The following is a 13,824-nucleotide window of genomic DNA, read 5'->3' as shown; positions in this document are numbered from 1 at the left end:
TTAAAAGGCATTGGGTCTCTTACTCAACACATTTCCAGAAGCAAGGGAAACAAAAGCAAAAATGAACTATTGGGACCTCATCAAAATAAAAAGCTTCTGCACAGTGACGGAAACAATCACCAAAACTAAAAGGCAACCAACAGAATGGGAGAAGATATTTGCAAATGACATATCAGGTAAAGGGTTAGTATACCAAATCTATAAAGAACTTATCCAACTCAACACCCAAAAAACAATCCAGTGATGAAATGGGCAAAAGACATGAATAGACACTTCTTCAAAGAACACATCCAGATGGCCAACTGACACATGAAAAAATGCTCAACATCACTATCATCAGGGAAATACAAATCAAAATCACAATGAGATACCATTTTACACCTGTCAGAATGGCTAACATTAACAACTCAGGCAACAACAGATGTTGGTGAGGATGGGAAGAAAGAGGATCTCTTTTGCATTGTTGGTGGGAATGCAAGCTGGTGCAGCCACTCTGGAAAACAGTATGGAGGTTCCTCAAAAAACTAAAAATAGAACTACCCTATGACCCAACAATTGCACTACTAGTATTTATCCAAGGGATACGGCTGTACTGTTTCAAAGGGGCACATGCACCCCCCATGTTTATAGCAGGACTATCCACAATAGCCAAAGTATGGAAAGAGCCCAAATGTCCATTGATGGATGAATGGATAAAGAAAATGTAGCATATATATACAATGAAGTATTACTCGGCAATCAAAAAGAATGAAATCTTGTCATTTGCAACTATGTGGAACTAGAGGGTATCATGCTAAGGGAAATTAGAGAAAGACAAAAATCACTTGACTTCACTCATATGAGAACTTTAAGAGACAAAACAGATGAACATAAGGAAAGGAAACAACAATAATATAAAAACAGGGAGGGGGACAAAGAATAAGAGACTCATAAATATGGAGAACAAACAGAGGGTTACTGGAGGGGGTGTGGGAGGGGGATGGGCTAAATGGGTAAGGGGCACTAACGAATCTACTCCTGAATCATTGTTGCACTATATGCTAACCAATTTGGATGTAAATGAAAAATAAAATAAAATTTAAAAAAGAAAGCATTGGGAAACAGGAGCGCCTCGTGGCTCAGTCTGTTGAGCATCCGACTCTTGAGTTCAGCTCATGTCGTGATCCCAGGGTTGTGGGATCGAGCGCTGTGTTGGGCTTTGTACTGAGCATGGAGCTTGCTTGAAATTCTCTTCCTCTCCCTGTTCCCACCCCTGCTCGCACCTGTGTGCTCTGTCCCTAAAATGAAAAAAAAAAAAAGCTTTCAAAAGTGCTTAAATAAAAGACATTGGGAAACAGAAAAACAAAAAGCTCAGATGACAGTGGCAACTAAAAAGGAGTGACAAGTGACTGTGGGAATTTCTAATGAATACCTGTGTTAGAAGGTCGTTTACCAAGACCAGGTATCATACAAATTGTGGCCAAAGATGTGAAAATGTAATTACATCAGTGGACAAAACAACAAAAGGTGGTGGGGTCTGGCAGAAGGATTTTTAACAGGATTCTCTATCATAGTAAGGTAGATATATTCAATGAAAATAATGCAAATCAGGAACTGGTTTCCACTCTGAGGCAGAATAGAAGAGGTTCTAATAATTAACTCAGAAAGAGAGAAACAATTCTGCCAAGAACAGGATCATGACTTTAGTAAATTAGTTATCAGAATTATTTAACTTTTATGGGAGTTAGGGATTTGAAATAGACTGTGAATGAGAGAGAAACACTGTCACTTGGAGTAAAGGAATTTAAAAATTTTTGACTTTTCAGAATTCTGTGTTTTCCATCTTTCCTTCTTCATTTGCAGTAACATTTTTTAATGTTTATCTTTTAAAAAAATTTTTTTAAATGTTTATTTATTTTTGAGAGACAGAATGCAAGTGGGGGAAAGGCAGAGAGAGAGGGAGACACAGAATCTGAAGCAAGCTCCAGACTGTGAGCTGTCAGCACAGAGCCCCACGTGGGGCTGGAGCCCACAAACCATGAGATCGTGACCTAAGCTGAAGTTGGACGCTCAACTGACCGAGCCACCCATGTGCCCCTGTTTTATCTTTTAATTTGAGGGGCAAAATCATAATTTGTTACATGCCACAAATGTGTGGTAGACACACAATAACTATTTGTTAAATTGAATGAATGACTGAATCAATCAAGAATTATAATGCAAATACAGGATTTATGTTATTGTAATGCTTTGTAGTTTTTTTTTAATTTTTTTAATTAACGTTTATTTATTTTTGAGACAGAGAGAGACAGAGCATGAACGGGGAGGGTCAGAGAGAGGGAGACACAGAATCTGAAACAGGCTCCAGGCTCTGAGCGGTCAGCACAGAGCCTGACACGGGGCCCGAACCCACGGACCGTGAGATCATGACCTGAGCCGAAGTCGGCCGCTTAACCGACTGAGCCACCCAGGCGCCCCACTTTGTAGTTTTTTATTTGCCATGATTGCTAGCTAACTTATCAGGTTTATGGCAAAAATTGATTGAGGTCATGGAATTTACAGAGCTGATTTTGGATTTGATGTTTCAGCATGATATATATGGGGAAAGGGATGTATTTTACTATTAAAACATAAGAGAGGGTAGCTACCTAAACAACTTTACAGTTAACTTTTCTTTCTTCTTCTTCTTCTTCTTTTTAATCCCTTCATTTTCTATATGTTTCTCTGAAATGTTCTGCTCCCAACAGGACCAGTTTAGACAATGCTGTCATTAAATTGGCATTTTCAGTGAGTTATGCTTATCTGCATTTGAAGCTCTTTATACAAAAATGGAGCAGTTTAATTAAGTTTGTTTAGAAGCAGCAGGGATTTACATTATTATGATCCAGCTACTTCTTTTGCCTGTCATTTGAATGAGAGGTGTGATTTTGGTAGAAAAGACTCCTAGAGCCAATTAGCTACTTTGAGCATTGAAGCTACCTTGGCAAAAAGAATTGCAAACCAGTGAATTTTTTCCACTATTCCACGGATAACACACTGTTCAGCTAATGAACAGATTATTTCAAGCAAAGTCACTTATTTCTAAGACTGAGAATATTGTTTAATCATGACAACATGTATAGAAACATCACAAAAAAATCAAGGGAGGAAGTAACAAATGCATGTAGAAAAGGCCACTGTAGCTTTGTAAAGTTCATGTGGAACAGAAGTCAGCACTACTGCCCAGTTGATGAAAGGTAATAGGTATTGGTAGATGTAGGGGAGAAGGTACAGAAATGAGTATTTATTTTGCCAAGATCCATTATCTTTCACTTGTGTTCTCTAATTTAATCTCCTTAACAGCCTTGAAAAATGGGAATTATTAGCCCTACTTATCTTGTTTAGGAAAGGAAACTGAAGCACACAGAAATTGAAGAACTGACCTAAATTTGAGCTGCAGTTAAGAAAGCCAGGATTTGAACCCAGTGGTGGTTCCTCATCCCTCCATCTGAAGCATGTCACACAATGAATCTTTCCCAATTGATATTCTGTTCATTGTAGGTTTCCTCTGGGTTTTCTTGAGTTTCTAGGTCAGATTTCCTTAGAAGTTTAAACCTTCCAGTCACGAGAAGTATATGCCCCTCCATGGCTACCAGTATACACCTTTGTCCTCCTGCCCTTAGCCAATCAAGGTTGCAGTCAGTGTCATCACCCCTCTTTTCCTCCTGTCAGTTTTTTCGATCTATGTCTTCCAGCTCCTGCTGAAGTCCTGCACTCTGTGCTCTCAAGGTTTGGTCTCTGACTTGTATTATTAGCGTCTTTGAGCCTGACTTCTGTTTCTTGTCAGTCTCAGTGTCTGTGTCACTACTTCTGTGCTCCCTCTGTTCTAACTGAAGTTCTTGCTTCTTGCTCCCTGTACCCTCACTTTATGCTAATGATGTCCACACTGTGGTAAAAGCCAGACCCTGTGGCTCTTTGATGCCAACTTTCTCCTTCCCACCTGTGCTGATCTCCTGTCTCTCTAATCTGGGCTGTCCACTTTACTTTGTCTTGCCATGGCCCCTGGACATCAGACTTTTACTGATAGAATGCACAAGATGAGTGTTATTCCCGTGTATATTACTGTTCTACAAGTACACCCCAGAGTTCGATGAAATCCATAGTACATAAGCAAATAGTACCACCAATTTGTATTCATTTCACATGGCGTTCAGTAAGATATTTTTCTGGCATGTCAGTAATACAGTTTACCGATTTTATAATCTCAAAATTATAATTTACATAAGAAAATCAGTTAACATGACTAATCTGATTTTTATCTTCACTTTAGTAGAGGAGTTATGCTCTACAAGGTAATGAAATAAGCATATATCATCAAGAATAAACATAAAATGTTTTATTTTATTGTGATGATTATAAGATTTATAATTTCAAGATTTTAACTATGTTATCTGTGTGACTAGCATTACTACAAAGTTCACTTGTACTATCACATGGTTTTTGACCTAGAAATTGTAATTGTTGTGCCATTATTTGTTCTTGGCAGCCTCTTCACATTTGCCCTAGGTAAATATGCATGTACCACTTATGCTTTCTTAATCTGTACTTGATTTATTACTAAATATTTATGCCTATGTGAGAAAATAAGAAAAAATTAAGTTATTGACAGCATGTGGTACAATAATTTTAAGTAGTTTCAATTTCCAATTATATATTAGTAACGAGAGGACAGTGAGTTTTCAGAACAGATGAAGGGTGTGTGTAATGTCCCAGCCTATAGTAGCTCCTTTCTCTTTAGTTCAAGAAAACATTTCCGAATGGACACGAGTGAGACTGAAGTTATTATAAGGATGTCCACAAACATGTTGATCATCTCTTAACTTCAGTGTATTACTACTTGTGCTGTTATTAGAATCCAGTTACTTTTGTCATATCACTGTTGATTAACATATTAGTATATCTTAACACTATGGATAAGAACTCCATTCTAGTTGTTGACGTTTAAATTCACATTGCTTGCTAGAATTTTCCAGTTTTTTCAGACTTGGGCCCCTTTGCTTCTTTTAATCTGTTTCTTTCTTTTCGTTAACCAAAACCTGCTGGTATACCATGTTGGAAAAGGATGAGAAACGTGGGGCTAAAAACTCATTACATTTTATTAATTCCTCCTAGGCAGTATTGATCAAGTTAGGAATCATCAAGAATCTCTTGTGTGTGCTCATCAATATTGTCTTGTAGAAATAGGGTCAAGGAAATACAGAGGTCTTTGAAATTAGAACTTAAATAGAAAATTTTCAACTGTAGGACCCTGTACCTAACTCTGTGTGTAAAACAAACTTGTATGTGAGTCTCATACACAGTGACCTGGCATCCTGGGACATTATGGTCAGAGCAGTCTTTCAAAACACAAAATGGATTTTGTCACTTCTCTACTTAGTAGCTTTCAGTGGCTCCCATTGCTCTCAGAATAATGGCAGAAATCCTTAACACAGCCTACCTGTTTACTCTGATCTTACACTTCATTCATTTTCACTCTCTTTGCTCTGGACATACTGTCCCCTTTTTGGTTTCTTGAATATCACTGTTTTGGGCCACAGGAACTTTAGTAACTCTGATTCCTCTACTTGATCCTTTGGCTCTTGTGTCCCCACTGGGTCATCTCAAATCTCAACTCAGGAATGATGTCTCTGTTTAGCCCCTCCAACTAAATATTCTTTCTTTTTATTGTCATCACAATTTTCATGATACATTCATATGTGATTCTGTGATTAATATTTGTTTCTCCATCCTGGTATGAGCTCCAAGTGGGCAGGGCTTTGTCTGATTTGTGTTCCTTATTGTTTGTTTCCAGTGCCTGGCACATAATCTGCCTTCAATGAATAAATGAATGATCCAGATCAAGCAAAACAATATGAATGGCTAGTGGTACATTTGAGAACTTGTTTGGTGGCCCATCTTGGAAGCACAGCTACACATAAACTTTAGCCAAAGAATGTTCTCTGTTGACCTGCCTTTTGGATCCAGATTTAGTTACACTACACATGGAACAGCAGCCAGATCAATATGTCAATTTCTCTTTCAACCATGGATTTAATTTCTTATCTTCTGAATTAGTATTGGAGGGCAAACAATTATTGATAGGGTGAGAATTATTTTATTATTGTTTGTTTAACATTTCTTAGCTCTCATTCATATGATCCCATTTGGTCATCATGATAGCTCTACTGTAGAGGCAGAGCTGGTATAGTTAACAAATGAGATAACTGTCCCATATTGGTTATGCGACCTACCCACATCATGCCCTAAATAAGCAGTTAAGCTGGGACTTAAACTTGAGCCTTAGACTTCAATCCATAACCTAGTCTACCAGTGCCAAGCTTTTTTCTTCTCTAAGTGGACATATTGTTTGGAAACAAGGAATCAGTGAATTTCATTTGGTAGCCCCTTGTCCACAATAAAGGTAAATGATAGATATCAGGATAGGCTGGATGTAGTTTATATCACAGGTTTCCGAAGTTGAAGATCTTTTGTTCTCTGTTGAGATACCATGTTTCACAGAGATACCTGAAGATCCCTTTCTGGTTCCTGACTATAATTCTGTCATTTTATCCTTCCTATCTCCCAAGCCCCCTTCTAATCATTGGAATTATCTCCCTAATAAACCAAATTCTATTAATTACTTTCCACTGACTTCTGCATTGGACTTTTATGTGTGTTTTGGATACTTAAATCTATCACATGATAACAGTGGCAAAGAACATCGTATCTTTATTTTGGTCCAGGGTGCTGAAAAATTTGTCACTGTAAATCTCATTTTGAGGGGGCTTTATGAACATCTTATTCTTTTCTGATTACAAAACTAACACACATCATATAAAACAGTATAAAGAATAAACATAATCCATATTTCTTATTCTAATGATAACATTTAGTATAATCCCTTTCAGGAAAGTAAAAATTATTTAAAAAGACTATTTTAAATAGATTTATAACATTCTATTATTTGAATATAATTATATAACCATCCTTGCAATTTTATAATACTTAGGTTGTTTCTAATATCTCATTATCATAAATGGTGTTGGATGAACTTCTTTCCCCAAACCTCCGATTATCTTCTTAGGAAATTGCTTAGAAGTTGAATCATCAGGTTCATGGGCAATAATAAAAAAAAATCATCACTTTTTCTAAAATTAAAACATAAAATTGGGAACAATAATAAAATAGTACCAAAGAGTTCAAAATAAAAATTAAAAGCCTTTTTTTTAACCTTCATAAAAATGAACTCAAAATGGGCCATAGACCTACATATAAATGCAAAACTATGAAACTTCTGGGAGATGACAGAAGAGAAAATCTAGATGATCTCAGGTTTGGCAATGACTTTATAAATGCAACATGAAAGGTACAGTCTATTAAAGAAATAAGTGATAATTTTGACTGTGTTAAAATTAAAACATTTTTGCTTTACAAAGTCACTGTCCAGAGAATGAGAAGACAAGCCACAGACTGGGAGGAGATATTTGCAAAGGACATTTATGATAAAGGACTGTTAAATTCAAAATATTCAGAGAACTTTTGAAACTCATCAATAAGAGAATGAAGAATCTGTTTGAAAAATGGGCAAAATATCTGAACAGACACCTTACCAAAGAAGATCTATAGTTGGCAGATAAGCATATGAAAAGATATGTGACATAATATGTCATTAGGGAATTGTAAAGATACCACCATTAGCATGGCAATACAACTGTATTGTAAGATACCACCATTAGCATGGCAAAAATCCAAAACACTGACAATACCAAATCCTGGTGAGGATGTGGAACAACAGGGACTCTCTTTCTTTGCTGGTGGGAATACAAAATGGTAGAGCCACTTTGGAAGACAGTTTGTCATATTCTTACAAAACTAGACATACTCTTACTATATGATCCGGCAGTTGTGCTCCTTGGTACTTCTCCAGAAGAGTTGAAAACTTATGCACACAAAACTCTGCACACAGATATTTATAGTAGTTTTATTTATAATAGCCAAAACTTGGAACCAAAAGTATGTGAATTCACTTTCAGTAGGTGAATTGATAATTAAGTTGTGGTATATCCAGACAATGGAATCTTATTCATTACTAAAAGTAAATGAGCTGTCAAGCTATGAAAAGAAACATAGGAACTTTGAATGCTTAACTGAGTGAAAGAAGCCAATCTGAAAGATTACATACTGTATTATTCCAACTACATGACATTCTAGAAAAGGTGAAACTATGGAGATAGTAAAAAGATCAGTGGTTGCCAGAAGATGGGAATGGGGGGAGGGATGAATAGGCAGAGCATAGAGAATTTTCAGGGCAGTGAAGAAACTATTCCGTATGATATTATAATGGTGGATACATACCATTATATGTCTGTCCAAACCCATAGAATTTAAAACACCAAGAGTGAGTCCTATTTAAACTCTGGACTTTAGGTGATAATGGTATGTCAGTGTTGGTTCATCTGTTGTTATAAATGTATCACTGTGGTACAGGGACGCTGTGTGTTCATTAAGTGGAGGCAGGGCATATATGGAACTCTTTGTAACTTTCTACTCAGTTTTACTGTGAACCTAAAACTACTCTAGAAGACAGAGTCTATCTAATAAAAAAAGCCCCTCCACCCCAGCCTTCTATTTCTACAGGTCCATTTATTAGAAAAGAATCATCTTTGGCCATTTCTCATTTCTCATTTCTCTTGTTAGTTATTCTGGTAATTGTAAGATGCTTATATCTAACCCTTGATTTTTCAGCTTTGGAAGGTTTCTCTTGTTGCTGTGCTAAGAAAGATGAGGAATTCAGCTCATATTTATCATCCTCCACCCCCACTAATTTTGTTTGCTATATAGTTTTACCAGTAGTTTCCTTTGTACATTTCAAACTATATTTTGGTATCTTAATCTTAATGTAGTATACACCTTGGGTTAGCGATGTGTTTGGCTTTCCTTCTCAGTACTTCACCACTGTCATGAAAGCCACCTCAAAGATTAATAGGCATGGTGGTAACGTGACTATAATAAAGAAAAAGTAATCAAACTAAAGTTGAGAGATAGTCTACGAAATAACTGGCCTTTATTCTTCAAAAGTCAAAGTCATGAATAACAAAGACTGAAATATTATTCTAGATTAAAGAAAACTACAGAGATACTACAACATGTAGTTCTGGATTGGATTCTGGATTAAGAAAAAAATTTATTTTCTTTTTTAATAAAAGATATAGTGGGACAAATGGGACAATTTTAATAAAGCCTATGGTAAATGTTAATTAGTGTTAATTTCCAGATTTTGATAATTGTACTGTGATTCTGTAAGAGAATGTCCTTGTCTTTAGATAATACACAATGAAACTTAGGGGTAAAGGAGCATTTATTTGCAACTTACTTTCACACAGTGAATGTGGATATATATAGAGAAAATGCTAAAGTAAATATAATGAATTGTTAACATTTGGGAAATCTAGGGGAAGCAATTATTTGCACTATGGCAACTTTTCTGTAAGTCTAAAACACCTTTACATTTGGCTTGTTTAAATCAGGTCTCAGGTAAAATCCATATATTGCATTTGTTTGGGGTGGCTCTTAAGAGTCTTGTAATCCATATGGTTCATGCTCCCTTTCTTTTAAAATGCCACTTTTTAATTATAGAAACAACCATTTGACCCACTTTTGAATTTGGATGATCATATGCTCTTTGTGTCATTTAATACATTTCTTTATCATGCATTTTTCCTGAAGACTGGTACATTTAAGAAGTTCCAGTGAATCTGTGTTAAAAAAAATTGGCATGGTGGTACTAGGGGAAGGATGCAGTAATTCAGGGCAGCATTTAGTTAAAAGAAGGGAGGGAGATGGCACATTAGTCTCTAGCAATGTCAACTGGAAAAGATCTGAGATGCTTACACATTAAGAAAATTGAGGGTCTCGCTCACTGCAGTCCACCCATGCTTCTTGTCCTCCTACCACTCATTTTCATGCCCACGGCTGCCACCTCCACCTATCACCCTGGAAGAGGAGATCCCTGCACTCATCACTGATGATAACTCTGGTATATGCAAGGTGGGCTTTGCTGGGAATGATGTCCCTTGTCCCCCCGCCATATTCCCATCCATTGTCAGAAACCCCCTGCCTCCAAGGTGTTGTCATGGTGGGCATTAGCCAAAAGGACTCCTATGTGGGCAACAGGGCCCAGAGCAAGCAAGGCATCCTATCCTCAAGTACCCTATTGAGCCTGGCATCATCACCAACAAGGAGGATATGGAGAAGATCTGGTACCGCACCTTCTACAATGAACTGCACATGGCCCCCAAGGAGCACTACAACACTTCCACCACTGGTATTGTTATGGACTCTGGGGACAGGGTAACCCACACTATGCCCATCTTTGTGGGGTACTCCCTGCCCTGTGCCATCCTGTGCCTGGACCTGGCTGGCCAGGACCTGATGGACTACCTCCTGAAGATATTCACAGAGAGTGGTTACAGTTTCACCACCACAGTTGAGTGGGAAATCGTGTGTGACATAACCGAGAAGCTCTGCTAGGTCAACCTCTACTTTGAGCAGGAAATGGCCACTGTGGTGTCCTCCTCCTCCTTGGAAAAGAGCTATGAGCTGGCTGATAGTCAGCTGATCACCATGGGCAAGAAGTGGTACCACTGCCCTGTGGGATTTTCCCAGCTATCCTTTCTGGGTATGGAGTCCTTTGGTATCCATGAGATCACCTTCAACTTCATCATGAAGTGTGACTCTGACATCTGGATGGACCTGTACTCTAACACAGTGCCGAATGGTGGGACCACCATGTACCCAGGCATCTTGGACAGAATGCAGAAAGGGAGCACTACCCTGGAACCCAGCATTATGAAGATCAAAGTCATTGCTTCTCCTGAATGCAAATACTTTGTGTGGATCAGGGGCTCCATCCTGGCCTTGCTGTTCACCTTTAAGCAGATGTGAATCAGCAAACAGGAGTATGAAGAGTTGGTCCCCTCCACTTCCCACTGCAGATGCTTCTAAATGCCTTGCAAGCAGTTATGTAGCATTTGCTGCATGAGTTAATTCCTAAGTATAAATTTACCCTGGCAAATGTGTACACTTCATGCTAGCCTCATAAACTGGAATACGCCTTTGAAAATAAATTTGTCCTTGAAGCTTGTATCTGATGTCAGCCCTGGATGGAAGATTGTTGCTGATTTTGACTTTGTATTCAAATTAAATTTTCTCTTGGTATATGTTTAATACCTTGTACATAACCTTGATTTAAACCTCTTTTATAGAATGTGGCTTAGTCATTTCATGGCTGAGGGGAGAACATGTTTATGGAAGAGAAATCCATTGGTTTGATGAGCATCCTCCATAAGGTTCTTTTTAAAAAAATTTTTTTTTTACTGTTTATTTTTTGAGAGAGAGAGAGAGACAGAATGTGAGCAGGGGAGGGGCAGAGAGAGAGGGAGACACAGAATCTGAAGCAGGTTCCAGGCTCCGAGCTGTCAGCACAGAGCCTGATGTGGGGCTTGACCTCACAAGCTGTGAGATCATGACCTGAGCTGAAGTCAGACACTCAACTGACTGAGCCATCCAGGCACCCCCATAACATTCTTGATCTGAGTTGGGTATTAATGTGTGAGAGCTGCCTATTTCAGGATTATCTAGAGGCTGGCAAGATTTTTGAACCAGTTGAAATTTCTTTGTCTTTCTGGTCTGACAGGATTAGGAAGGTCTGAGGTTTAGGACCCACTTTCCTTTCTTATCCAGTGTTTTCCTACCAGAACACTGTGGGTTGTTACTAACTGCCTTGTGTTGGAAAACAGTTTACATTTACACCTGTAAATTTATTCATCCTTTTAATATACTAAGGTTTTGTACACAATTCTCAATTGTTTAAGAGATGACAACATTTTTTGGTTTTCTCCTGTCATGTGAGAACATTAGGCTCTCAGCAACATGTCATTGTTTGAGGAAAATAAAGTGCTGCAGTAAACTGGAAAAAAAAAATCAGCGGGATAGCCTCCCTTGCTTCTTGTCCCAACCTTCTACTTTCGTAAGAAAGGTGAGGACATGAGGTATTGAACAGAATATTATAAAGCATTTTTCCTAATTATAGTTTCAGGACTTGCATCATTTCTACAGAGTTGTATAATAGTTAATTTAGTCATTTACTGATTATCCCTGAGAGCTTTTTTTCTGAGTTGTATTCTCTTCTTTCTTAGCACATTCTCCCTCACTGATCTTACCTGCAGAATGCTGATGCCTCCCAAATCTGCATCTCTTGTGTCGTCTGTTATTACTCTCCTTGAACATGTTCCCCAGACTTAGGAAATTCATGACTGCTCTTGTCCTTTTTTTCCAGAATTTCTTAATCTTCCATAATACAATGAATATGACCACTATCAAACAATTGCTCAGGGAAAAAAAAATGTGTGTCATCCTTTATTTCTCTGTCTCCTTTATCCTCCCCACATCTGGTTGGTCCTCAAGTCCTGTTGATTTTCCCTGCTACATGTTGTTTTTAATTGTTTTTTTCTTTGTTTGTTTGTTTGTTTGTTTGTTTTTACTGTTACATTCACGTCGATCTTTACCACTGTTGTCCTGGTCCAGGCTACTGTGTTTCTCAAGTGGATTACTGTAGCTGCTTTCTGTCTGATTTGCTCATTGTGTTCAGCCAGAGTGATCTTTTTAAAATACAAATTCAGTGTTACTCTCCTGCTTAAATCTCTAACATAAAAATGTATGTATTAGTTGTGGTTCTCCAAAGAAGCAGAACTGATGAGATATAGGTAGAGAAATATATAGGAGGAGATTTATTATAGGTATTGGCTAATGTGGTTTTAGACGCCCAGAAGTCCCATGAGCTGCTGTCTCTAAGCTGGAGAACCAGGAAATGGTGTAATTCAGGCTATGTGTTAAGGCATGAGAACCACAGGATGGATAGTCTAAGCCTCTATCTGAATCCAAAAGCCCAAGAATCAGAGCACTGATGCACCGGTGCAGAAGATCATTGTATCAGTTCAAGCATAAAGAATGAATTTGTCCTTTCTCCATGTTTTCATTCTATTCAGGCCCTCAACAGTTTGGATTATACCCTCTTGCATTGGTAAGAGCCATCTGCTTTACTCAGTCTAATGATTCAAATCCTAATTTCTTTCATAAACACCCTCAGAGACACACCCAGAAGTAATGTTTTTACCACCCATCTGCACATCCCTTAGTCTAGTCAAGTTGACTTGTAAAATTTATTATCATAATATGGAGATACCTAATATCTACATCATCTATATCTATCTACCATCTATGTCTCCATACATACACATACATACACACATACACAGACATGCTCTTGAGGACATGGCCTACAGACGTCATAGCCTCCTCTTGCTAGAATTTCTTTCTTTTCCTTGGCCATCTTACTCTCTTGTCCTTTTGGAATGTCACACAGGTTATTTCTTTTGCCTGGACTGTCTGTCCTACCCCTCTTTAATTGGTAACTCATTCTTATCTTTTGTGTCTTGACTCGCTTTACATATCTTTTTCTCCTTTAATCTTTCCTTTATCACTGAACTCTGGAATAGGTATCATTCAGAGGTCCTCCCTGGGAAATATTCTTGCTTTTTCCATCAAGGTATATTGTCATGATGTATAATAATTCTTGTTTGCATGTTTGATCCCAGCAGGCTGAGTTCTGTGCATGTATTAAAACACGTAAGTATTTATATGCATGCTTATTGAGTGAGTATGTAGGCGAACTGAGAAATGGAAAGATTCTATTTAGCATCTACATAGGACTTTGGTGTTAAAAAGAAGTGTGTGAAAGGAAAAAAAATAAAAGCAAGAACATGAAAG

The 13,824-nt window shown here is 37.8% G+C and overlaps 1 pseudogene; it reads left to right on the top strand.

Moving 5' to 3' along the window:
- Nucleotides 1-7,356: 7,356 nt before the first annotated feature.
- Nucleotides 7,357-11,001, top strand: LOC125153244 (actin, cytoplasmic 2-like; annotated as a pseudogene).
- Nucleotides 11,002-13,824: the final 2,823 nt, after the last annotated feature.

Source organism: Prionailurus viverrinus, chromosome A2 (genome assembly GCF_022837055.1).
Source record: "Prionailurus viverrinus isolate Anna chromosome A2, UM_Priviv_1.0, whole genome shotgun sequence".
Lineage (NCBI taxonomy): Eukaryota > Metazoa > Chordata > Mammalia > Carnivora > Felidae > Prionailurus > Prionailurus viverrinus.
Note: the sequence above shows the minus strand (reverse complement) of the source record. Positions and strands in the feature narration are given on the sequence as shown.